This window comes from Sapajus apella, unplaced genomic scaffold (assembly GCF_009761245.1).
Source record: "Sapajus apella isolate SASKATOON/1434 unplaced genomic scaffold, GSC_monkey_1.0 scaffold5, whole genome shotgun sequence".
Taxonomy (NCBI): Eukaryota; Metazoa; Chordata; class Mammalia; order Primates; family Cebidae; genus Sapajus; species Sapajus apella.
The window spans coordinates 43057489-43084684 of record NW_022436945.1 but is presented as its reverse complement, the minus strand read 5'-3'; the positions used below and the strand labels follow the sequence as shown (position 1 = coordinate 43084684).

At 42.3% G+C, this 27196-nt stretch overlaps 1 protein-coding gene and 2 pseudogenes across 1 annotated transcript in view; 1 reads left to right on the top strand and 2 right to left on the bottom strand.

The window, feature by feature from the left end:
• Positions 1-27196, top strand: part of IGFBP7 (insulin like growth factor binding protein 7) — an 86539-nt gene that overhangs the window by 24761 nt on the left and 34582 nt on the right. The gene's annotated exons all lie outside the window — the stretch shown is intronic.
• LOC116548787 lies at positions 15652-16298 on the bottom strand (annotated as a pseudogene).
• LOC116548798 lies at positions 25700-26364 on the bottom strand (annotated as a pseudogene).

Genomic DNA, 27196 nt, shown 5'->3' with positions numbered 1-27196 from the left:
TCAAGATTGTATTCCCTCCGACTTTACCAACTAGTGTAGCAACAACTCTCAAATATGCCCAGTCATTTAACTACCTTGTGTACAGCTGTGTCAATTATTTACTTTTTTACCCATCTACCTCTGGTCCACCCCACCCCTCAAATCACTATTGGCAAGTAGTGCCCAGGGACTCCTGTGTTAATAACGTTAGCCTGAACCAAACTAAGGAATCTGCTGCAACAAATTTATACAGAGAAAAATATAAAGTACTTTAAAATCAGTACTTTTGAGATAGTCAGTTCCTCTCCTGCTCTTCATTAGTTGGGTACTCGAGTTGGCAGTGTTCTCCCATCTAGAAGCTCATGTTGCATATTGACCCGCAAAGGTATTAGTCCAGGTAACGATGGCAACTTTTATGTTATTCATCAGTCACTTTAATGAGTACAAGAAAGCATCCCATCACCCTGCTAAGAGACAGAGAAGTTAAGAATGACTCATTTATCACTTAAATGTTTGAGTGTTTTCTATGTGTCAGGTGCCATCCTGGTGCTGTGGGGAACAGAACACAGACTCCAGTTTCCAGGGGCTTACTGTTAAATGGGGCTGAGTCAGCAGCAGTGTGTAGGTCTCCTGTATTTAATCCCCTTATAAAAACTCAGCCACTAGGACTGGCACAGTGGCTCACACCTGTGATCCCAGCACTTTTGGTGGCTGAGACAGGTGGATCACCTGAGGTCAGGAGTTCGAGACCAACCTGGCCAATGTGGTGAAACCCCGTCTCTACTAGAAGTATAAAAACTAGCTGGGTGTGGTGGCAGGCACCTGTAATCCCAGCTATTTGAAAGGCTGAGGCAGGAGAATCACTTGAACTGGGAGATAGAGGTTGCAGTGAGCCGAGATCACGCCATTGCACTCCAGCCTGGGTGACAAGAGTGAAACTCCATCTCAAAAAAACAAAAAACAGCCAGTAGAAGTGTGGTTGTGAAAGGTGAGGGGAGAGGAGACTAGGGAATTGTTGTTTAAAGGATATAGAATTCCACCTTACAAGATGAAGAAGGTTCTGGGGATTGGTTGCATAACAATGTGAAAGTACTTAACGCTAGAACTGTTCACTTAAGATGGTGAGGCCAGGCGGCCGTGGCTCATGCCTATAATCACAGCACTTTGAGAGGCTGAGGCAGGTGGATTAGCTGAGGTCAGGAGTTTGAGATAAGCCTGGTCAACATGGTGAAACCCCATCCCTACTAAAAATATAAAAAGTAGCTGGGCGTGGTGACAGGTGCCTGTAATCCCAGCTACTTGGGAGGCTGAGGCAGGAAAATCAGTTGAACCCAGGAAGTAGAAGTTGCAGTAAGCCGAGATTACACCACTACACTCCAGCCTGGTCAACAAGAACAAAACTCCATCTCAAAAAAAATAATAAGATGGTAAAATTTTTATGGGTATTTTACCACAGTTTTTTAAAATTGGAAAACATAAAGCCTCTGGATTCTAAAACCCAAACCCCATGGACAACATTTACCACACAAAATATGACAAGCTATCCCCACAAATGCCAAAATATAAGTGGGTTACAAACCACCTATGCCACCAAGCCTGTAGACTGTCAGCAGCTAGGTGGAAGGAAGCAGAGGGCAATAATGAGGTGATGACAGATCCAATAATAGGAAAATCTCAACGTAGTCAATAGGTTCTCACTGGAAAGTCCTTTAGTGGGTGAGTATAAGGGACCCAAGAGGTGGAAGGGGCTTGAGCAGTCTGGGTCCTGTGAATTCTCAAAACCCGCAGCCAGGGCTCCTGATATGGTTTGGCTGTGTTCCTAACCAGATTTCATGTTGAATTGTAACTCTGTAATCCCTATGTGTTATAGGAGGGACCTGGTGGGAGGTAATTGAATCATGGAGGCAGGTTTTTCCCATGCTGTTCTCATGATACTAAGTCTCATGAGATCTGATGCTTTTATAAAGGGCAGTTCCCCTGCACACGCTCTCTTGCCTGCCGCCATGTGAGACGTACCTTTGCTCCCCCTTTGCCTTCCACCATGATTGTGAGGCCTCCCCAGATGTGGAACTGTGAGTCCATTAAATCCCTTTCCTTTATAAATTACCCAGTCTTGGGCATTTCTTCATAACAGTGTGAAAATGGACTGATACAGCTCCCTTCCAGGGCAGGGCTCTTCACCAAAGAGAAACTACTAGGAATAGAATGAAAATTGAGCAGGACATAGAGATGAAGGAAAGAAAAGGCCAAATAAAAGTGAAAGAGAGAAACCCAGAAAATCACAGAAAGTAAGTTACTATTTTTAACACTAAATGAAAACAACACATGCAAAAAGCTAATTTGGACAATGTCTCCTTGCAAGGCTCTGGAAAACCCATTTTACATTTTTAAAAAGTACAGAGAAGGATTAAGGTCCAACCCATACTAGAAAGAAATTTCATGTAAGGAAAAGGGAGAGAGAAAGAATAGCATCCCTACAGTGGAAGCATGTCTAAAAGACATGCCTACAAACACATGAAAACTATAACCTACTATCTGAATAACATGAGCTAAAAGACGTTTTTTAAATAATACAAATAGTAACAAGACAAAATTAGAATAACTCAAAAATGTGAAGACCTCAGACGTTATTTCAGAAATGAAACCAAAAGAAGCACGATAGCAAATAAACACAACAGAGAATCCCTTAAAATACTAGAAGGGCAAAAGGAGGAAAATTATTAAATTAAAAAGAAAGGAAGAAAGATTAAAAGAAGCAACCACTGAAGATATGCAGAAGAGATCTCACATATGGATAATAGGAGTCACTGAAGAAGGAAATTAAAACAAGAAAGCAAGCCAGCACTAAAAACTATTAACACCAAAAAACTTCACTGAAATATAAGAAAAATGTAGAACTACATTTTAAAAGAGCAGAACGCATACCTGAGAATATGGACCTATAATGACAAATACCTATTGGTATTCTAGTAAAAGAACTACTGTACTTTAAAGAAAAAGAAAAAAAGATTTAGGCCAGGTGCAGTGGCTCATGTGTAATCCCAGCATTTTGGGAGGCCAAGGTGGGTGGATTGCTTGAGCCCAGGAGTTCGAGACCAGCCTGGACAACATAGTGAGACCCCGTATCCATTTAAAATGAAATTAGCCAAGCATGATGGCACACACCTATAGTTCCAGCAACTTGGGAGGCTGAGGTGGGAGAACCACCCGAGCCCAGGAGGCTGAGGCTGCAGTGAGTTGTGATCATAGCACTGCAATCCAGCCTGGGTGACACAGTGAGACCTTGTCTTTAAAAAAAAAAAAAAAAAAAAAAAATCTTTTAAATATCCGATTAAAAAGAACACATGACTTATAAGGGAAAAGATTACATTATCATCAGGCCATTTGACAGCCCCTCATTTTGCCAGAGAAAATAGAGTAACCATTGAATAATAGCAATTTCGGTTTCCTTGCAAGCTGTTTTGTGGTCAGTGCCTTAGGTGTGGTAGAAACAAGAATTGCTGCACATGTCCAGTAGAGCAGCCATGACTTCCAACTAGGAGGGCTTCATGGAGGAGGTGGAGTGACTGCATCTTAAATACTGGAAAATATTTATACTACTAACATCAGAATATTATAATGCATAAACATGTGAGTTACCCTCAAAATGTTCAACTCTGTATAATGTTGAATTCATTACACACCATTTCATGTCCTTGTTTTTTCTTTGGTTTTTAGAAAAGGCACATCACTTCTAGCTAAAGGGATTTTTTTTCATACTGAAATTTGAGTAATTGATTCTGTTAATCCAGCATATGCTGCTATTAAATAAATTGTATATAATTCAGTGACTTCATTACAGATGATAAGCAACATACTTAAATTCTGTGTTGATAATCGCTGATAATCTGCATTCATGGATAACTGAGACAAAAGTAATCATATATAATCAAACAAAAATGTGAACAAAATTAGCTGTCAGAAAAGCATTATCCAAACTTTTTTTTGAGATGGAGTCTTACTCTGTCACCAGGCTGGAGTGCAGTGGTGCAATCTCAGCTCACTGGAACCTCCAGCTCCCAGGTCAGGCGATTCTCCTGCCTCAGCCTCCAGAGTAACTGGGGCTACAGGTGCACACCACCACACCCAGCTAAATTTTATATTTTTAGTAGTGAAAGGGTTTCACCATGTTGGCCAGGATGGCCTCGATCTCCTGACCTCATGACTTGCTTACCTTGGCCTTCCAAAGTACTGGAATTATAGGCTTGAGTCCCCACACCCAGCCCCCAATACTTATTTTTTAGTTAATTTTAGCTATTTTAACAACACATAAAACAAGTGGTAGGGTATATTTGTTTTTTACTGTATAGGACATTTTAAATAAATTTTTTAAAGAATTTGCATTTCGTAAGTAACGCTTTTCACACAAAATAATGGCCAAACTTTAGAGTCAGTTTGCCCTGCTTTATACCACATGCAAAACAAATTTAAGATGGATTAGGACACCAAATAGAAAAAAATTCTTAATAAGAAACTATTCAAGATGGATTAAAGGATTAATTACAAGAAAAGTAAAACTAATAAAATAGAGTTATTCTGATAACCCAGAAACCATAAGAGAAAGGATTAACAGATTAGCTGCATTAAAATTTCAAGTTTATTACTTATTCATTCACCCATTCATGAGATAATTGTTTTATTGAGAACATACCATGTGTCAGGCACTATTCCTGTGGCTGAGGGTACCGAAGTGTACTAAACAATCAGCATCACTGCCCTCCTGGAACTTACATGCTATTTAGCAACGAAAACCAAAAACAAAATGGGAAGAAAGAGATAGCCTGGAGAAATTATTTGCAAAATGTCTGATAAGCAAAGTAAATATCTTTAGTAAACCAGAGCTCACACAACTTGATTGATAAAGCAATAGCAAAAAGAGAAAAGTAATAAATAGTTAAAGTGGCCGATAACCATGAGAAAAGTTGCTCAACCTCACAACTAGTCTTGAAATGCAATTAGAACAATAATGACCTACAACGTTTCCCCATTCAGCTTGGCCAAATTTTCGAAAATTTCTAACTCCCACTGCCGGGAAATATGTGGGGAAATGGGGACCTTCATGCACTATTGCCAAGATCAGAATTCCTAAGAAGCTTTTTGAAAGTAATCTAGGAGTATTTATTAAAATTAAACATTCTCATACACTTTGACCCACCAATCTTATTTCTGGAAACCTCTCCTACAGAAAAAGTGCTAACACATAGGGACATAAGTATTAAGAATACTTGTTGTATCATAGTTTGTATATAGTAGAATTTGGAACATCTGGAATATTGAAGTATGCCCATGTTTGGGGACATTTTGCAGCTATTGGAAAGAATGAATTTGATTTACGTGTATTGACCTAATAAGGTTAATACATGATACATGAATTGTTCACTGAAAAAAAAGGCAATTTAAGCTGGGCATAGTGGTTGCACACCTGTAGTCCCAACTACTCAGGAGGCTTGAGGCCAGGAGTTCAAGATAAGCCTAGGCCACATAGAGAATCCCCATTTCTTAAAATTTCTAAAAAAAAAAAAAAAAAAAAAAAAAAAAAAAAAAAAGGCAGCTTGTAGGTGAATAGGTATGAAATTTTCATTAAAAAATAAAAACTGTATTTATAAACAGTTAATATAGGTTGTTGGGAGGGTTAGGATTATCATGAGGCAAAAGTAGACAATTTGCTCCCTCTTTATATATTTGTATATTGTTTGAATTGTTACAGTGAGCATGCCCTTTTGCATTTTTTTAAACAGCAACAAAATATTTTAAAAGAATATTGAACCATTATATCATTGGTATTACTCATTAACTAAATTTTGATGTTTCTTTTCCTTCTTTCAATTACCAAAAACTAGATTCAAATTTAAAACTATACACTCATAGATCTAGAATGATTCTCGGATGAGATATCAGTTCACCATTAACCTTTCCCTGCCCACTTCCCTGTATCATCTTGGTTTAAGAGATTTCAAACATGGCAACTCCAAAGATGTGGGTCCCAGAAGAGCTCTCTCAGACCACCATTTGGGAGCCACACTGGTCAAAAGAGGAAAATCACAGAGTATCCTTAACTCAACCTTCTCTCAGAAAAGTCTTTCTTATTATAACTGATATTCCTTGGACTGAAGCTTATACCTGTTCCTCCATTTCCGATATAGAGACAAAGAGAAAGGATTCTTCAAAGGACCTCCTAGATCATTGCTTCAACCTTTCCATTTTACAGATGAAAACACTGAGGACTAAGTAGAATGTGGGGAGAAATGGTACCAAAGCCCACTCTCCCTACTTGCTAGTCAGTGCGTTTTCTGTTTCTCTAGTCGTACCTTTCTCTCTCACACACCAGCATATCCTAGTCAGTTCCACAAGAGTGCCTTTCACCCAGCCAGTCAACACCTATTGGATGCAAACTGCTTACATAGAGTCCCAAGTAGAAGCTAAGTTATCAACGTCAAAGGACCAGGAAAGCAGGGGATTCAATTGCAACCCCAAAGAAGCAGCAATTCCAAGCCAGAATAGAACTCTGAGTAGTCCTTTATTTTGTGCTGAGGACCTAGAACCTCCACTTTTCCTTCTCTGGAGCCAGACTTGATGCTGGGACTTTGTTTTAAAATCAAGGCCCCACAGGATTCAGAACTAAAGAATTTTTTTCACACATATTCAGAATGAAAGCCCTGCCTCCATGGTGAAGCTCAAGGTCCTTGCCCAGCTTCTGCTTGTTTTAGGGCTCCACGAAAATCCCTGGGTGGTGGTTGATGTTTCCAGCACCAAATGATTTCTGCACAAGGCCCAACATTCCCCCTGGCCTGACAGGAGGGTCACGCCACACACCAAGAAGGATGTGACTAATAAAGAATGTGACTTCAGAGACTTTACAAGTCCAGACAACTTCTGATAAACATTTAAACAGAGGTCAGGAATGTTTTCCTTTCTGAGGGGAAAATATGTGGTCCATGGTGTGAGTGGGAGGGGCTGGCGGGGGGTAAATCTAAGCATTAGCTTCCTCCCTTCATAATTCTCAAGCGTCTTAACAGCAGTCATTTTTAATGCCCTCACAGGCTTTCATACTTGGAACCCATAGCTGAGTATGAGCCAAAAACTCTGTGGAAGAAAAATGGGCAATTCCAAAGTGATTACCAAGCAAGTTTAAATCTAACACTGGAATCATTGGAGGCACGTTCCCTGGGCCCCACCCTGAAGCTAAGAATGTTCCAGAAAGTATCACTCAAGGCCCACTTTAAGTGCCCAGGTTGGGATCCTCACTTCCCCTGCTGACAAAAGGGGGAAGCTCCATAGAGGAAATGGGTGTTGACTTCCAGGAGAGGAAAGGTGAGAAGGACCAGATGGTATCTGTCAGCATCCTCAGCCTGCCGGAGAGATTCCGGAAACATTGATCAGGGCCAAGGAAAAGGGATTGAAGAGCAGAAGCCAACAGAGATATCCCCTTCACAGGAGAAAGAAAAGCAGCAGGTCGTTTCTGTGACCCAACACTTTCATTGGTAGTGCTGACCCAGCTAATGTCTTTTAGCATTTTCCTTCCACCAGCTGTTTGGTTTGTCTCCTGACACTTCCTAGATCGCTGTGCACTGCAGGGACAGGGAGGGTGAGTAAGACTAGCATTCTCTCTGGCTGGTTCTAAATAAAAAGAAAAAGTCAAGTGTGGTGGTGCATACCTGTAGACCCAGCTGCTTAGGAGGCTGGGGCAGGAGGATCACTCGAGCCTAGGAGTTAGAGGCTACACTAAGCCATGATCGTGCCACTGCACTCCAGCCTGGGAGTCAAAATGAGACCTTGTCTCAAAAAATAAACTTCACTCGGAAATCTTTCTCTAAATGGGAAGATGGGAGCTCAGTATTGGGAGAAAGGTTCTGACACCAACTTTAGTAAAACCCTTCATGTATCTGCAATCAATATTCTTTTGACTATGTCAGCTTTCGTTGTTTCAGCTGTAACCCCCGTAGGCTGCAGCACACAGGGCCAATGTGAGTAGAATACAGTAGTGTCACTCTCCCTCCTTTGAATCTTAGGCACGTAGAGAAATTATCTCATTTTGAAGTCCTAAGTATTCCCATACTCGGTTTTAGACATTTCTTGCTTTTCTTACTGAGACAAAGTATGTTGTTTTGAAAACCTAGTCTTCAGAAATCACATTCACATTTTTTGTTGGTTCATTTGTTCTTGTAGTCATTCATTCATTCAGGTACCCACCAAGCCCTGTGGGAGACCCTATGTTGGGATAAAGAGCCACATCAATGGGCCATCACTCAGAAAACTGTGGGGATCATGGTCAGGATGGAAGTTCTGGAGTCAAACCTACCCTGAATCCTGGCTCTGCTTCCCATGTGCTCTGTGATTCTGGGCAAGTTATTTAACCTCTCAAAGCCTCCAATTCCTCATCTGTACAATGGAGTAATAAGCATAGCCACTTCGCTAGATTCTTGTGAGGATTACCTGAGATAACATATGGACGAGCCTGCACTGTGCCTGGCATACGGTAAGCTCAGTAAATGGTAATAGAGGCAGTAGTAATGGCAGTGGTAAGGATAGTGGTAATTTTTTATTATTAACAGTCATGAATGAGACAAATAGCTTGAGAGTGATAGGAAAAGCACTGTTAGATGTCAGTGGAGGGGAAATTATTGGAAAGAAGATACCTGGGAAGATTTCATATAGAATCTGACTTACTAGCTGTTTTTCTCTTGAGGTTTAAAAAAAAAAAGTTTTAGTGGAGAAATTGGGAAATTCCTTTCCCTTTGCATTTCATTTTTATTACATTCCTAAAGACTGAAACTTTCGGTGTATTAGCTGAAGGCTACATCCCAGCATTTGCATTGGCCTTGGAGTGCCAGGGTAATTATTCTGTCAATTATTTCACTTTTTAAAGTCTGCCTACCTTGAAGAACCTCTGCAAAGAAGGACCGTGTTAATGTGTAACACAGAGATAAGCAAGGCTCTGCTCTTTTTTTTTTCCCCATGGCTGTTCAACTGGAAAACTGAAATGGTTCTATTTGCATCTCATCCAGCAGCATTGAAAGGTAGGGGATAAACGGCTTTTACTAATGAAGTACAGTGGGATGTGAATTTTAGCAATGAAAAATGCCATGAATCACCTGCAATTAAAAAGGGGGGGGCGGAATTACAAGACAATATAAACCTCACTTGAAGAGACAATGGTATGTAACAAGAAGACAGCAAGAGAAATACTTCAAGTTGAGCCAAGTAGATGTATGCTGCTTTTGTAGATGGAATAAATGATCCTTACTTGCAAAGACATAGACAGCAAGGTTATTTTTCTCACCCTGAATGGAAGGTATTAATCATCAGTGCTGAAGAACAACATTCAGGACAAGAAGAAACAAGCCACTGCGGCAGGAGGTATTGAATTGAGCCAGGAGGACTGGGGGCCCTGTGGATGGGAGCCAGCTCAGCCCTAGTCGCTCCCAGATCAGCAGGGGTGGATGGTGGAGCTGGTCCTCTTGAGCCCTGACAGCTTTGTTGGGAATTTTCCATTGTTCAAGAAATCTCCTAGTTACCATCCAAGTGCGTTTCTGAAATGCCTGATGGTTCTCAGGGCTCTGTAGGCTCTGGATTAGCCGGTTCTCCATGGACGCCATCTGCATTAAAAGCAAAGATCAAAAGAACATGGTAGAGCTCTTTTTAAAAAAATCCTAAACTCACAAGTGAATGGGAAATGCATAATTATATTACCGGCCCATCAAAGGGTTAGGGTGTTCTGTGAATGGGGAGGAAGAGAAATCAATAATTAGGAATGAAGCTCTTCAAATTCAGAGCTGGAAGGACTGCATTGAAGACTGAGAAGAGGAGATTGAAGGCAAACACTGGATCTTTTGCCATTTTCCTTTTTTTTTTTTTTTTTTTTTAAGACAAGTTTGAAATTGAGTTTAACCACTTTCCCATCAGCTACACCAAGTAGTTTACGTGTGCAGTGGGTAATTGATTTGTTGAGGCTGTTAGGTTACCTATCAGGTAATATGGGATAGCGGTTAGGAGTACCCAGCTTTTTAATCCCAGCTCTACCATTTATGAGCCTTGGAGCTCTGGGCAAGTTACTCAACCTTTCTGTGTCTCAGTTTCCTCCTCTGTAAAACAGGAGATGGTACCAACCTCACAGGGTTGTTGCAAGGGTTAAATTATTTACACATATGAGCAGTCAGTGAATAGGTATTGCTGTTGATTTTTTTCCAGGGCCAAAGTTGGGTGGTGTGGGTGGTGGGTGGCAGGAGCGAGTTGAAGGGGGAAAGAGTAACATGAAACAGGATAATAGAATGTGGTTGTTGACAGGAACCACGGAAGTCATCCAGTCCAGCTCCCCCTTAACCAGGGAAACAAATCCTATGGCATTTTTAAATAATTCTTTTGAAATTGTAAATAACAGTGCCCATTTATGGATTGAGCGTTCTGTGTGCTGGACAGCATGGGAAGTCCTGCCGCTGCATCATAACACAACAAGGCCTGAGCACTATTATTACCCCATTCTGTAGATGAGAAAACTGAGGCTTAAACCGTTAAGTCATTTACCCAACATCATCTGGACCAGAACACAGAACTGTCTGAATGCAGAGATTCTGTGAGTGATGCAGCAGTTCCGCTCCCTTTGCATTTCATTTCCTGTTACATTCCTTAAGACTGATGATGCTTCAGTACAGGATTCAACTGAAGGCTGCATCCCAGCATTTGCATTGGCCTTGGAGTGCCAGGGTAAATTGTTCTGTCAATTATTTGACCTTTTAAAATATGTCTTTTTTGGCCAGCTGTGGTGGCTCACACCTGTAATCTCAGTACTTTGGGAGGACAAGGCAGGTGGATCACTTGAAGTCAGGAGTTTGAGACCAGCCTAGCCAAGATGGTGAAACCCTGTCTCTACTTAAAATACAAAAATTAGCCAAGTGTGGTGGCATGTACAAGTAATCCCAGCTATTCGGGAGGCTGAGATAAGAGAATTTCTTGAACCCAGGAGGTGGAGGTTGCACACTCCAGCCTGGGTGACAGAGTGAGACTCTGTCTCAAAAAAAATAAAAAATATGCCTTTTTTGAAGAACTGCTATAAAAAGAGGACTGTTTGGATGTGTTCTGTGGTCCCATAGAAGTGAATATATAACATCCATGAATACATGCCTTATTCTGCTTTGTCTCTTTCATATAAACCCAGAGCACCATATTTTGTTTTTTGTTTCTTTGTTTTTCTCTCTCAGCTACTCTGGAGGCTGAGGCAGGAGAATCACTTGAGCCCAGAAGGCAGAGGTTACAGTGAGCCAAGATTGTGCCACTGCACTCCAGCCTGGTGACAGAGCGAGACTCCATCTCAAAAAAAAAAAAAAAATACTATTAATTTTGAATAAATCATTTTTTTAGTGCTGGTGAGGCTAGCTGTTTAAAATAAATAATCGTAAAAAATTTCCCTTTGGAATCAAGCCATCATTTGATTGGATATGACTGAAATTGTGAGTAAGATGAAGGATACAGGCTGGGTGCGGTGGCTCATGCCTGTAATCCCAGCACTTTGGGAGGCCAAGGCAGGTGGATCACAAGGTCAGGAGTTTGAGACCAGCCTGACCAACATGGCGGAACCCTGTCTCTACTGAAGATAGAAAAATTAGCCAGGCATGGTGGTGGGCACCTACAATCCCCAGCTACTAGGGAGGGTGAGACAGGAGAATTACTTGAACCCAGGAGGCGGAGGTTGCAGTGAGCCAAGATCGTGCCATTGCACTCCAGCCTGGGCCAACAAGAGCAAGAGTCCATCACAAAAAAAAAAAAAAAAAAAAAAGATGCATCCCTGACAACTTTCAACTATTGCTGAGATACACATGACTGCATTTTCAGGAAGTCTCTTTATTGTTGGATATCCTTAACTGCTGACAAGACACTTTGTTACCTTGACCTTAAATATGCAATGATTCCTTGATCTTAGTGCTTCTCTCTGAAGTAACTAAAAATCAATATTGTTCATTCCCTGACATGGCATCCCTTCAAATGTAGAGGATATTTCACAGGTGTGTCCCCACCCCAGGCTTCTCTTCCTTAAGCTAAACACCCACAACACCTTCCAAGCTGGTTTTCAGACCCCACATGATCCTTTTAATCTGTCAGTTCTACTCTCAACCTCTTGGAAGGGACCCAGTGATGCAAGATCATCAGATCTTTACAGCACATGCTAGAGTACTATGCTTATACAAAGGTGACCAAAATGGCTGGCTTCTTGGCTTCATTGATGTCAGGGAGGCTCCATGGTTAAATAATGAAGGAGAAGTGGCAAGCAAGAGCCCAGGGAGGAATGTCCAAGGACTGTTTCCAAGTGGCCCATGGTAGAGGCTTTATGGCATTCCTACTGTTTGTGCTTTGAGCAAGAATTCCTCAGTACATTGTTTCTAGTAAAGAGATCTGCTATGGTCTGAATATTGATGCCCCCTCTCCCGCATCCAGATTTCTCTGTGGAAGCTTTAATCCCCATTTTGATGGTATTCACAGGTGAGGCCTTTGAGAGGTGAATGGGATTAGTGTGCTATAAGAAGAGACATAGGGAGATGATGTTTCTTTCTACCATGTTAGGCTACAGCAAGAAGGCAACCATCTACAAGCCAAGAAGTGGGCCTCCCCAGAACCCAAACATGCTCACACCCTGACCTTGGACTTCCCCTCCCATACACTTCAGTTGTTTAAGCCACCAAGTCAATGGTATTTGTTATAGAAGCCCAGGCTGACTAAGACAAGGGCCTTGGTGTTCAAGATTTTTATATTCCTAGATTCTCCAAAGTTCTAAAAATAGACGTTCCTTGTTTTATGTAGGGCCCATATGTACTTCTGCATAACAGAAGTTACAGTTCAGGGTGGTTTTTGCAAGCTGAGAGGGTGTTGTAGGGTCTGGAGTCACGAGGTTGACCTATCAGTTGAGTAAGATCAGTTACAAAGTCCAGTTGCCTTATCAGTTGAGGGAGGAATAAGGAACAATAGAAGAATGTCTCAAAGTTAATTAGGTGCCACAGGGGTTGGTCATTCTTCTCTTTTTTGTGTTTTCCAGTTACTTCAGACTTTCTGGTTCCAGGAACTCATCTGGAGGTATACATGCAGGTCACAGAGGTTACCATGCAGTCCATGGTGCAGTCAGTCAACCTAAAAGATCTTACACCAAGTAGATGAGGATGAGTAGAAAGGCAGGTACCTCAGTCATACATAGATATTCAGGTGGCTCCTTGATGACCTATCTATCCACCATATTCCTCTGCCTTGTGTCCACCCTTTTTTTTCAAATGGGAAAATTATTTGGACTTTATTTTTCTACTTGTCAAATTCTCTTTAGCTGTTGTGTTGACCTCTCTCTAAAAGGCATTTGGTTATTTTTTTTTAATGTTTTTGCTTCATTGAAGCCTAGTGTGCTTTTTATAGTTTTATGGTTACCTTGCAGAAATCTCATTAGAAAAGCACTTTAATATATTACTTGGCAATGAGACATCTGACAATGTTCTAGTTCATTAGTTAGGAAACCTCCCCAAGCTTGGAGGAATAGACATTCCTCTGTGAATGGTGGAGCTTTGATCACTCCTGCAGGGGCCAGGATTTATTTTAATGCATTTTAGGGGAGGAGGAGAAGATATCCTAAGCCTGGAAAAATAAAAATAACGCAGATTAAGGAAACAATGAAATGTTCTTTAAAAAAATGCGCTTCAGTTAATATTATTCTTTGGTATCTCCTGAGTCCTTTGAAGGCAGAGCTTATCTTAGAAAATATGTCTCCTTTAGTGAACAGGAGGCTCGTTAAGCAACCTCATACCAGATCACAGCTTATACTGAAATGATCCTAATAAGGATAGACTTTTCAAAGCTATATTCACTTTAGCATGAATAAACGGATTCAAGTCTTATTTGTGGGATTTTAATTTCCAACTTTGAATCTGCAAACTATCAAATTCCTTCAAAGACATGGTGTGCAGAGAAGGCTCTGAGTAATAGGATTGCTTATTTTTAAAGGAAGATGCCCTATAGCAAAGCACTAGGCTTTGAAATGTGATCAGTCAAGGGTCCAGTCAGCACGGATTTCCCACATGGCACTGTTTCTTGTTGAGTTCCAGCCAGATTTAATAACTCATACAAAATGCAACTCCACCCTGAGGGTGCCTAGTGCATTCAAAGCAGATAATGCTATATTGTTTTAACACAGATTATGCCAAATGAAGTACAATTTAAATTCCTAAAGCTTCACAGTCCTTGGGTGCTGGTGGCTGTGTTTTAGTTGGGAGCTGTATCTTTTTTTTTCTTTTCTTTTCTTTTAATTGAAAAACTTAAGCAAGCTGTCTGAAAAAGAGTTTAAAAGAGCTTGGTTTTCGAATGGTATAAATAGGACAAAGGCAAAGGATGCCATGAAAGAAGGGCCTTCCTCCAACTTTAAGGGAGAGAGGAAAGAAATGGGAGAGTCTATGCAAAAGTGACGTAAGCCCCTGAAGACAGGCTGGAGAGGAAGCTCTTTTGTGTCTCATGTGAGGAGAGAAATGGGTGAAGCCTGTAGTACCTGAATGGAAAGTAGAGGGCAGATATCACTTGCAGCTTTTTAACTTTTTAACACCTTCAGCGGCAGGAGACAATGGTCAGTGGGGAGTATGGTTTTGTTTGGGGTAAGAGGTAAATTTTCCAGATCGGGGGTGGTAGCTCACACCTGTAATCCCAACACTTTGGGAGGCCAAGGCAGGTGGATCGCTTGAAGCCAGGAGTTCAAGACAAGCCTTGCCATCATGGCAAAACCCCATCTCCACTAAAAATACCAAAATTAGCCAGGCATGGTGGTGTCACCTGTAATCCCAGCTACCCAGGAGGCTGAGGGAGGAGAATCGCTTGAACTCAGGAGGCGGAGGTTGCAGTGAGCTGGGATTGCCCCACTGCACTCTAGCCTGGGTGAAAGAGCAAGATTCTGTCTTTAAAAAAATGCATTTTCCAAAGAGCAGAGTACAATGGGCAGAGATTGGAAGCTGGCTTCCTAGGTGAGCTGCTGCCCTTGGGAAAGTCACTAGGCCCTCCTGTCTTCCCCCTTCCCTTTTTTGTCATTTTTGTGTGATAGGGATTGTGATTGCTCTGATCAACTCCACAGGACTGTGCTGAGGGTTGGATAAGAGAATACACTTTAGAAAGCTCTCCACAAATGGGCTGTGGCTGTGGTGTGGTGGTGGTGACAGTGATACTGGCATCTGGGCTGGCCTGTAGCCTGGCCAGTAACTGTGTAGTCATGGAAGCTTCAGGGGGCTGTTTGAAGAGGCCCATCCTAGTCTGACCTCATGAGCCAGACACACTAGTAATCTTTGCCAGTTCTGGGGCATTTTGGGGTGTGTGTGTGTGTCACCCATGCTGGAGTGCAGTGGCAGGAATCTTAGCTCACTGCAGCCTCAACTTCAATCCTCCCACCTCTCAGCACCCCGAGTAGCTGGAACTACAGGCACATACCATCACGTCCAGCTTATTTTTTGTATTTTTTGTAGAGACAGGGTTTTGCTGTGTTGCCCAGGCTGGTCTTAAACTCCTGAACTCAAGCAATCCTTCCCTCTCTGCCTCCCAAAGTGCTGGGATTACAGACGTGCACCACCATGCCAAGCCCAAAATGTACTTATTTAATATACATCACAGGCATTCAACTGGAGGCTTAAAAGACAAATAATACCACAGCTCAGGATACAGAGTGCTATACAGAAATCACAGAAAGGACAGACGATCTAAGGAAAACCTAAAAATATGGCACAAGGACAGGCTGGGCAGCCTGGGTCATGGCTCCTGGCTGGTGACCTGCTTTAAGTAGGTTTCTTTCAGGAACTTCTTAAAAGCCACGGGGGGTTTTCCAGAACTCGGCAGCATGCAGGTTCAAAGGGCTATCGATGTTGGGTTCTCCTCGTGGGCTGTGGATGGAGAGCGGAATAGTCCTGACATCATACAGGGCAGACCACTTGTCCTTCAGGATGTCCGGACAGATGTTACTCTTGGTGTCCATGTTGGGGTGGTAGCAGGGCGTGAGAAACTTCACCATGGGTGCATTGTAAGGGTAGCCCCTGGGAGTTCTAGGGAGAGCATATACCTCAGGTCTTCATATGCTATGCCAGCTGCTCCATGGATGGTCCCCCTTCCTTTGAAAAGGTGGGCTGATTCAGGGAAGGCAGAAATCCCTGTGTCACCAGGCATCATGAAAATCCTCAGCTCCTGCTATAGCCTTTTGCCCACAGGGTAACAGGTGGCACCCTGGGGGTGGCTCCTTTACAGTCAGCAGCAATGCTGGTGGCGGCTGGATCAAGGTTTTGAGAGGCCATCTAGGTGGCACTGGCAGAGAGACAGGAACTTAACACAACTGCAACTGCCTGTTTAATTATTTTGAGACACGGTCTCCCTCTGTCACCCAGGCTGGAGTGCAGCGGCGTGAACACAGCTCATTGCGTCATCAACCTCCTGGGCTCAAGCAGTCCTTCTGCCACAGCCTCCCAAGTAGCTGGGACCACAGGGGCACCCCACCACACTCGGCTAATTTTTTATTTTTTTGTAGAGATAGGGGTATCTGCAGCCATAAAAAAGAATGAGATCATGTCTTTTGCGGGAACATGGATGGAGCTGGAGGCCATTACCCTCAGCAAATGAACACAGAAACAGAAAATCAAATACCATGTGTTCTCACTTATAAGTGGGAGCTAAATGATGAGAACTCACGAGCCCAAAAAAAGAAACAACAGACACTGGGGTCTACCTGACAGTGGAGTGTGGGAGGAGGAAGAGGAGCAGAAAAGATAACTACTGGGTACTAAGCTTAATACCTGGGTGATAAAATAATCTGTACAACAGACCCCCATGACATGAGTTTACCTATGTAACAAACCTTCACATGTACCTCCAAACCTAAAATAAACATTTTTTTAAATTTTGAATTTAAAAAAAAGGAGGAGTCTCACCATGTTGCTCAGGCTGGTCTCAAACTTCTGACCTCAAGCAATCCTTCCACCTTGGCCTCCGCAAGTGCTAGGATTACAGGCATAAGCCACTGCACCAAGCCTAGGACATTTTTATATAATCACCTCCTTTACCCCAGCCAAGGTTCCCAGTCCTCAGGAAAAAAGCTGTTTAAGACAAATCTTCCTAAGCAGACCCAAAGTTTTGAAAGCCCATTATGAAACCTGCCTTCCTGAGTACCCTGCTAGCCTCCCTGCCCAAATATGCCACAGTAAGGCTGATGTGGCTCCCTTAGACCTATTCTGATATCTACTGAGATCAGTCCCTTATGCTGGGCAGAGAGCCTGATGGCCACGTGTGTGCTGTTAGAGGACACTGCCCACACAGTGACCACTCAGGGAAAAAGAGACCCAATTTCCTTGTGTGTGTTGAAACAGAGTCAGCGTTAGAGATCCAGGTTGCTTAGTCTAACCCCAAGTGATTAAGAGCCAGCTATGATTCCAGACTGACTGCAAACTTAGTTGTCAGCACAGATGAAGAAATGAAATAAACACACCATATGTAAAGCCTCAAAAAGGCCTCCTACTGACAGATCCTGCTCTCCTAATGCATATAGACCTCTCTTGACTTGCTGAGATGTATGTATACTCAATGACAGCCTGGAATTGAATGGTTGACTAGAAGTGGCTTTCCAGAGGCTGTAGCAGGAAGAACATTCTTTGTAAACACCAAGTATTTCATTCTCCCCAATAAATCAAAACAGTGTCTTCAGTAGGACCTGGAGTAATGCATTGATGGGCATCACTTTCGACCAACATATGCTCATGCCATACCTTATACAGATTCACACACTTCTTCCAGACAGGCTTTGCCACCACCATATGCACATGGACCCTCGGGACTTCAGTAACTTGGGGGGCCAGGTGTGTTCAGAGCAGAAGAAATAGGAATTAGTGTACAATGAATAGGTCCAGGGAACCCATCTTCAAATGAATTGGCCTTTATAATTAGCAGTTTTATGTCAGTAAATTATTTAATACATTGAGATGTATATTACAGCATTCAACACTGATCCACAAGCTTGATCACATTTATGTTTTAGAATTAATCAAATAGAAAAATACACTGAATATCCCTTGTGCCCAGTGGTCATCGCCCCTTGTGAGTTGGCTTGTGTTGTCTTAGACTTTGAAAAGAAAAAACAAAGGTTTTCTTATTGAACTTTTTGGTTGTACATTGCATGTTTGATTTGAGAACAATTATGGTTCAGGCCTGCAGTAAGAGATTGAGAGCCTTACATCATTATAAATGTGGCCTGGGGCATCCACCTCATTTAACTAGAGGATAATACAGAGGAGTGATATGCAGCTGACTTCTTCCTCCTACAAACTAATCTTTCTAAATAGTTTGCACTTTTTTCTGTCCCCAAAGGGATTTGTTAAATGCAATTTTCAGCAGGAAATGTACTTTTTTTATTTGTTAGCCATAATGGAAAAGCATAGATAAACTGAATCCATGTTTTAACATAATAAGACAATCAAATTTTTTGTTTAGTTGTGAGGGAGGGGACAGGATAGAGGAAATAGGAAAAGCTTCGTCAAACATAAGCTGAATATTTATTTGGCTTTTGTTTTTATTTAAACCAGCCTCTTTAGAAAATTACTTTCTTAATAAGATATTATACAATGAATTTTTCCCAGTCATTTTGAGGGGAAAATGTGGTACTCTGGGAGAACTTCTAGAAGAAAGAGGGAAACTCATTTCAGATTCCCAAGGTCTACAGAGGGCTCATGCTGAATAGCTTCCACTGAGGACCTTCCATCTTGGTGCTTTTTGTTGTTGTTTTTTTGAGATGGAGTTTCTCTCTGTCACCCAGACTGGAATGGAGTGGCGCGATCCCAACTCACTGTAACCTCCACCTCTGGGGTTCAGGCGATTCTCCTGACTCAGCCTCCCGAGTAGCTGGGATTACAGGCACACACCCCCATGTTAGTCAGGCTGGTCTCGAACTGCTGACCTCAAGTCATTCGGCTGCCTTGGCCTTCCAAAGTGCTGGGATTGCAGGCATGAGCCACCACATCTTGTCCCATTTTATTTTGTTGTGAGAGATTGTAAACAGCCTAGAAAGATAGAAATCTTAATAATGAGAAGTTTTCATAATGTGCGGCTCCTGCCCACTTTCCCTCTGCTTATTTGCTGTCTTTTTTTTTTTTTTTTTTTTTAAGATACAACCTTCTCTGTCACCCAGGCTGGAGTGCAGTGGTGACATCATGGCTCACTGCAGCCTCAAACTCCTGGGGTCAAGCAGTGCCCCTACCTCAGCCTTCAGAGTAGCTTTGACTCCAGGCAGGTGCCACCACACCTAGCTAATTTTTTTTTTTTTTTTTTTTTTTTGTAGAGTCAAGACCTCACTATGTTGCCCAGGCTGGTCTTGAACTCCTGGCCCCAGCAATTCTCTTTACCTTGGCCTCCCAAAGCACTGGGATTATAGGCATGAGCCATCACTCCGTCTATTTACTGTCTTGATTCTCTTTTCCTCTCCATCCAGCCCCACAAATGGCCCAAGACCTCCCAAATGGGTGGTCAATCTTCCCCACTAAGTTGAGGTTTTTTTACTGGGCAAGTCAAGGTGTTTTGATGAGATCCTATCTTGAAACAATGCCAGGGAAAGACATGAGGTCACCTTCCTCCTAAAAACACCCCTAGAGGGAGGCCTGGGAGGGGTAAGCCTGGTGATTCAACTTAGTAATTCAACCACCCGTGAAAGACCCTCTAGGCCTAATGACTGGGTGAGGGGCTCTGAGACTTTCTCCAGTCTTGGCCAGAAAGGCTTCCTTATAGCTTTCGCATTTCTCTCGTGTCCTTCAGAAGGGACCTGCATCCAAAAGTGGCCATGGAAAGCTTCACAGAATTAGCTGTTATTGTAAAAAAGTAACCAGTTGAGGAATGACTGAAGAGACAGCATGCTCTAGCTGTCAGTGAACTTTGAGGGCATGAGCCCATGTTCTAAATTTAAATACAATCTATCCCTTTCTCCTTGTATATCCAGAGTTTCCTTTCACTTCCCTCAGTGCCTTCAACTAATCCCATTCCTGGTTTACTGCTTGGCAGTGATAATCATATGTGTGCACTGTGGCAGTTCAGCCTGTCATTTGCCATGTCCCATCTTTTTGTATTTTCTTTTCTTTTTTCTGTGGGAAATGATATGACAGAATCTTGCCATTTATATGTTCTTCATTTTTGACTCCAACCATGCACTACGGAAAAGAAAGGATTGCAGTCTCGTTTACTTTCTTCTGCCGTTACTGAAAATGATGTTAGCTCATTGCTCATCGTCGTCACTTGTCACTGGCCACCGTTTCCCCCACTTCCCTTGGTATTGTGTCTACATGTCTTTGCTATAGGGGGAATTAGTAAACGGGTGGTGTCAGCCCTTTGACTGGAGGTTAGTATTTCAAATGCTCAGATATTTTTTGTTAAAGCTGGCTTTAAAAAAAAAAAAAAAAAAAAAAAGAGAGAGAGAGACAGTATCTCTGTTACCCAGGCTAGAGTGCAGTGGCACAATCTCAGCTCACTGCAATCTTCACCTCCCAGGGTCAAGCGATCCTCCCACTTCAGCCTCCCACGTAGCTAGGACTATGGGCATGCACCTCCACACAGGGCTGATTTTCATATTTTTTGTAGAGACAGAGTTTCGCTGTACTGCCCAGGCTGGTCTTGAACTCCTGAGCTCAAGAGATCTGCCCACCTAAGCCTCCCAAAGTGCTGTGACTACAGGCACCAGCCACCACTCCCAGCCTAAAGCCCACTTCTTTCGAAACCTCAACATATCTCCAGATCAGTGATTCCCAGATTTCTTGTCATTGCAACCTCTTCTCCTTATGTTTGGTTTAGACATTTTATTATATCCACCTTTTTTCCCCTCCTTGCCAATTATTCCCCAGGGAGAAGAGAGCAACATTTTTTTTTGTTTTTTTATAAAAAGTAAAACATTTTGTTTTAGTTTTGAGGAATTTTTAAGAGCATACAACACTCAGTGGTCTATTGGAGAAGTGCTGGAGTGCTGCAAAAAAGCAATCACTGCTTTGAATCGTGGAATAAGGTCATTTTAATCTCACTGTTTTTTCTTTATGTGTTTTGTGGTTAAATAAAAAAATACATAATATGAAATCTGCCCTCTTCACAAACTTAAGTGTGCAATACAGTGTTGTTAACTATAAGCTCATGTTGACAGCGGATCTCTGGAACTTTATACCCATTGAATAGCAACTACTCATTTCTCCCTTACCCCTGGCAACCACCATTCTGGGTCTGCTTCTGTAAGTTTAAATACTTTAGATACCTCATACAAATGGAATCACGTCATATTTGCTCTCCTGGGACTGGCTTATTTCTCTTAGCATAGTGTCCTACAGGTACATCTGTGTTATGATGAGTTAATCTCACTTATTATTTCTTAAAGTGTAAATACAAAACTAACACACACAAAAAAAAACATCCTTTGTGTCTTCTATGGACCATTTAAGGTTTCAGATGCTCACAGTTAAGGCTTATGTTTTGGGGGTCCCGGGAAGATGTAAGTTCCAGTTCGTTTTTGTATAATGAGGAAAGTAACACAAAAGATTCTAGGACGGCAGGTACAAAGAACAGGTTAAGAACGGCCCTTGAAAATATATATTATCATTGCAGACATCTTCCTGGGGTCAAGTCATAATGTTCCCATATAAATAACTGTTGATCCATGAGGACCTTCTATGAGTCTGTGTTATTGATACTTTGTTTTGCTTTTGGTGGGGTGTTTTTTTGTTTGTTTGTTTTTTTGTTTTTGAGATGGAGTCTCTGTCGCCCAGGCTGGAGTGCAGTGGTGTGATGTCAGCTCACTGCAACCTCCGCTTCCTGGGTTCAGGCAATTCCACTGCTTCAGCCTCCCAACTAGCTGGGATTACAGGCGCACACCACCATGCCCTAGCTAATTTTTTGTATTTTTAGTAAAGACAGGGTTTCACCATGTTAGCCAGGATGGTCTTGATCTCCTGACCTCATGATCCGCCCGCCTCAGCCTTCCAAAGTGCCACCGTGCCTGGCCTGTTTTTGGTTTTTACCCTAACTCTTGGAGAGAAGACTTTATGACTAAAAACAGATTAGAAAAAAAAAAAGTTCCAAAAAGAGATTATAATTATTAAGAAAGAACTGTAGCTGATGATGGAGAAAGTTCAAAGATGTTGTATTATTCATTTTTCCCTTCTTTTAAAACAAGTAAGGCCAGGGGCGGAGGTTCATGCCTGTAATCTCAACACTTTGGGAGGCCGAGGCAGGTGGATCATCTGAGGTCAGGAGTTTGAAACCAGCCTGACCAAAATGGTAAAACCCCATCGCTACTAAAAATACAAAACTTCACTGGGCATGGTGGCACATGCCTATAATCCTAGCTACTCAGGAGGCAGAGGCAGGAGAATCGCTTGAACCCAGGAAGCGGAGGTTGCCATGAGCTGAGATTATGCCATTGCACTCCAGCCTGGGTGACAAAGCAAGCCTCTGTCTCAAAAAAAAAAAAAAAAAAAAAAATTAAAACTAAAAGAAAATATACTAGTTGTTTGCTGCTACATAATAAATTAGTCTAAAACTTAGTAGCCTAAAACAGTAATAAATATTTGCCATCTCACACAGTTTCTGTGGGTCAGAAACTTTGGAGTAGCTTAGTTTTGTGGTTCTGGCCTGGAGAGTTCCATGAGGCTGCAGTCAGTATGTCACCAGGAACTTTGTCCTGGCTTTGGATTGACTCACTGACATGGCCGTTGTCAGGAGGCCCCAGCTCCTCATAACATGGACCTCTCCTTTGTGCTCTTTGAGCATCCTAACAACACGGCAACTGGCTTCTCCCTGAGCAACTGATCCCACAAAAAGCAAGAAAGAAGCTGCAGTCATGCATTGTCCTCCCACTATATTCTGCTCAAGTGTGTCACCAGAGTAAGTCACTAAGTGCAGCCCACACTTGCAGGGAGCAGAATTAGCTCCACCTAAAAAGGGGGGATTTGATAAAGGGGCGGAAGACCCATGCCACCAGAAGGGTGGACAGGACCTTAGCCAGATATTCTAGTGATGTTCAGGGACAAAGAAAGAGTGAGTGTATTAAGTGTGAGCACAGAGTCACAGCTATGGTCAGTGCCGGAGCTGGAGATGGGGGAGGGGGCAAAGGAACACCTGGCCAGGCAACCCTGAGCATCCTCTGGGAGCCAGGCCCGTGGAACGGAGAGAGGTAACAGGAACGGAGTCAGTAGCTCAAAGACGTGTCAGAGATTTACTGAGGATGAGGCCGGAAGGCCAGCAGAGAAATGATGCAGGTAAAGACAGTGGCTTTGACCAGGGAGCAAGGGTGGATGCCCCAGGCCAGCCCTGGAGCTTGGCACTGCTGGAGGAAGTACCTTATACCAATCAGAGCTTCGTTTGCTGCTGCTGAAATGGAATGGTGCCACCAGGCCCTCTTCTCCACTGGAGATGCTCCTTCAGCTCAGCAGGACACTAGCTCAGAACCCAAACTGCACATTTTTGTGGATTGGGAGGAGGGCTGACATCTTGGTGGGAGAGCCTCTGAAACTGCCTTTTGAGGGTGTTTGCCTGTTGGCATTTTCAGTACTCCACGCGTCAAGAGTGAGCTGCTTCTCATCATGGAGTTAAATTCCCAGGATGTCATCTTTATTTTCTCCACAGCCCCTTTCCAAAACTCAACTTTTGTTTGCTTTATAAATTGCCCTCCTAACCTCCATGGACTGAGTTTATCTGTCTTGATGGATGAATCAGAGTCCCAAACTCATCTCTTTTGCTCCAGCTCTCTTGGCAGAGAACACAGGAAGATGGGTTTTGCTTATGTGTGTGTTTGGGGAGGACTTTTTTCTTTTACTGTCTCAGCCTTAGCTTGTGGGCAAGCCGGCACCTGGGGCCTTGACCCACCTCCAAACGTGGGCTGAGGCCACATGGAGAGTTCTCCCCAGAACCGTTTGTGATGTTCCCTAATTCAAGGATGGGCTTCAGTTTCCAAATCCAAGGCTCAGGGGAACTGTGGGAATTACTTTCCTGGAGCCAGCGTTATCTTATTTGTCCATGTTTTATTCATGAAAATTGGAAATACTCCCACTACTAAACTGTCTGCTGACCATCTGCCTAGGCAGTGGAGCTGTGGAGGCTAAATGGCTTTTCTCAGCACCTTCCTAATCTCTCAGCTTCACACTGTTTACATGACAGCCACCTGATTGAGAACAGATCATGTTTTTGCTGTGTTATTAATAAAGTGCAAGAAATTGGGGCTGGGCGCAGTGGCTCAAGCGTGTAATCCCAGCACTTTGGAAGGCCGAGGTAGGCAGATCATGAGATCAGGAGACTGAGACCATCCTGACCAACATGGTGAAACCTCGTCTCTACTAAAAAATACAAAAATTAGCTGGGTGTGGTGGTGTGTGCCTGTAATCCCAGCTACTCAGGAGGCTGAGGCAGGAGAATAGCTTGAACCAGGAAGTTGGAGGTTGCAGTGAGCCAAGATCGCACCACTGAACTCTAGCCTGGTGACAGAGCGAGACTCTGTCTCAAAAAATATAAATAAATAATATAAATAAAGTATAAGAAGTTGAATTCATATAATTCTAGTTCCTTTTCTGCCATTATCTAGGAATGAGCTTAGGCCAATATCTAATCCCTGGGGCCTCGTCTATAAGAGATTTGGTCAAGATGGATCTCAGAGTGCTTCTAAGGCTCAAGTTCATTGGCTATGCCATAATTTAGGAATATAAAAATATTATACTCCAAAATTAGTAGAGAAGGATTTATCTACCACAAGAGGAGAATCTCTATCCTTTCTCTTGCCACTCAACTCATTAGAAAGGATCTGCACATAACTAAGAGATTTCCCTCTGCTTTGTGGAACCAGCAATTTTTTCACGCTGGGAAATAAAATCTAAGTTGGTGTTTTCTCTTAAAATCATACAAATGTTCCTAATATCTTTGTATAACTGAGGCTTATGCTTTGCTGACCATTTCTTTTAAATCCATTTTCCCAATACAAAAATATTGCTTGTCAACACAGACTTGCCCTTCTGCAGTTATGTTTGTCTGTTTTTGAGTTACCCAGGCTGGAGTACAGTGGTGCAATCTCAACTCACTGCAACCTTCTGAGGTGGGAAGATCACTGGACTCAAGGGATCCTCCCACCTTAGCCCACCAAGTAACTGGGACCACAGGCACATGCCATCACGCATAGCTTGTCTGCTTATTTATTTATTTATTTAGTAGAGATGGGATTTTACCATGTGGCCCAGTCTGCTCTCAAATTCCTGGACTCAAGGGATTTGCCCACCTTGGCCTCCCGAAGTCCTGGAATTACAGGTGTGAGCCATCACGCTGGCCTGCAGGTTTTTTTGTTTTGTTTAGTTTTTTTGTGCATAAGTTATACTTTTATTTTTCAGAAACAAAAATGACAAGTGGCAACTTGCCTTTCTAAATGATTAAAGAGTATCAGAGTAATAAGCTATCTCTCATAGAGACAGAAGCCCAAGAAACACTATTATACAACTCTCAAAGAAAGTCTTATTAAATAAATCTCAGAATAATATACTTTTAACTAAATCAACAAGACAAAAACCCCAAAAAATTATATAGAACTCATAAAATGTATATGAAGGAAAAAAGGGAAATTTTTAAAGATTATATATGAGGATACATTAAATCTGCATATTAGAAGTTATTAAAATCAAGGTAGCTCAAATCTGTTTCATTTTAAAAATGTTTACAGATATAATTGTGTTTTTCTAAATGTTTCATTAGTAATAGTCTTGTAAGTCTGGTCTCATAATAATCTATAATGTAACTACTTCCATCTGGAGGTTCAACAATCTGCATTGAAATAAGAATGAAATCAATTAGGCTCCCAATTCCACAAAACCCTACAGTGCAAAACTTTAACAAACCCAAGACACGGTATCCAAGGTAAAATAGATCTGCTCCCAACCATCCAAGAAAAGAGACGATACAACTGCCACTTTGTATGAATAGCCATTTACATTTCGGCAAGGCATGGGCTTGAAAAAACCAACTTCATTCCCAGTAAAATGTGTTTCATTGCCACTGGAATACTTACAAGTTATGTTGGGTGCTGGAAAACACGAAACATGAGCTGTGTGGTTTGTACAGTTAACTGATTCTTGCGTAGCTTCATTTATTTTTGGATCTGCAACCCCAACTCTACCTGGCCTCCAAAGGGGGTGTTCCCCACCAAGGATATTGTCCCACTTTGAGGTCCTCACACTTAAGCGACTCCACGCCCCCGGCAGAGGTGGCAACAGTCCCCCAGAGTCCTGTGGTGACTGAGACTACCCATAGGACACCAAGGAGTCTGACAGTCACGGCCTCCGGGGCAGACAGACCGGAGCACCTGGCGGCCGCCATCTTGAAAACCGGCACTTCCGGCTGGCCTGCAGTTTTAGAGTTTGTTCTAATCGTCACTCTGGTTTCTCCCACTAAAAAATCTGAGGGCTTAACCTCCAATTTTTAAATTTTATAAACTGACTAATAAAGGAATATTTTGCTACAGTGTTTATCTTTTATCTCCTGGGTTTTATCTTAAGTTTTTAGGTGAAATTGCTTCTGTTTTATAGATATTTAACTTATGATCTATGTTAGTATTAGGGTAAAAATTGCGAATCAGCAACTGTGGTCATTTTATTGCTCTAGTTGAGTGGCTGAGTCAGGAACATAAAAAGGGCATTACCCAAACATTGACCTGTTTGTACCTACGAATGGCTGAGGACCAATTTTTAAATAGGTCACAGTTAATCAAAATCTCTGCACTTTAATCTTTTCCAAATGCTAAACTATGCCCTTGTACAAACTGGAATAAAAGTAGTCATAGCTAGCTATGTCTAGCATAGTCCCGAGTTCCCTGAAAATCTTTTCAATGATCAACAACAAAAGCCAGTTTCTTGGAATGGTTCCTAAACTCTTGCTATTTAAACCTTCATAGGAAAATGCTAAGTGGTGTGTATTTTGGTAGTAACATTGGTTCACTCAACTACTCAGCAGATTTTGATTACCTGCTTGATGCCGATTACCAGCGCCAGGCATTGGATCACAGAAAAGAATTAGAGATAATAAATTGATGGTCCTTAGCAGCACTGAGCCCACGATATGCAGACAATTTCAATGCATTGTGAAAATGCTATGATAAGACAGAGCCATGTAAGAACCAGGACCCCATTCTAAGCTGGAGGGGCTGGATTCAGGAGTG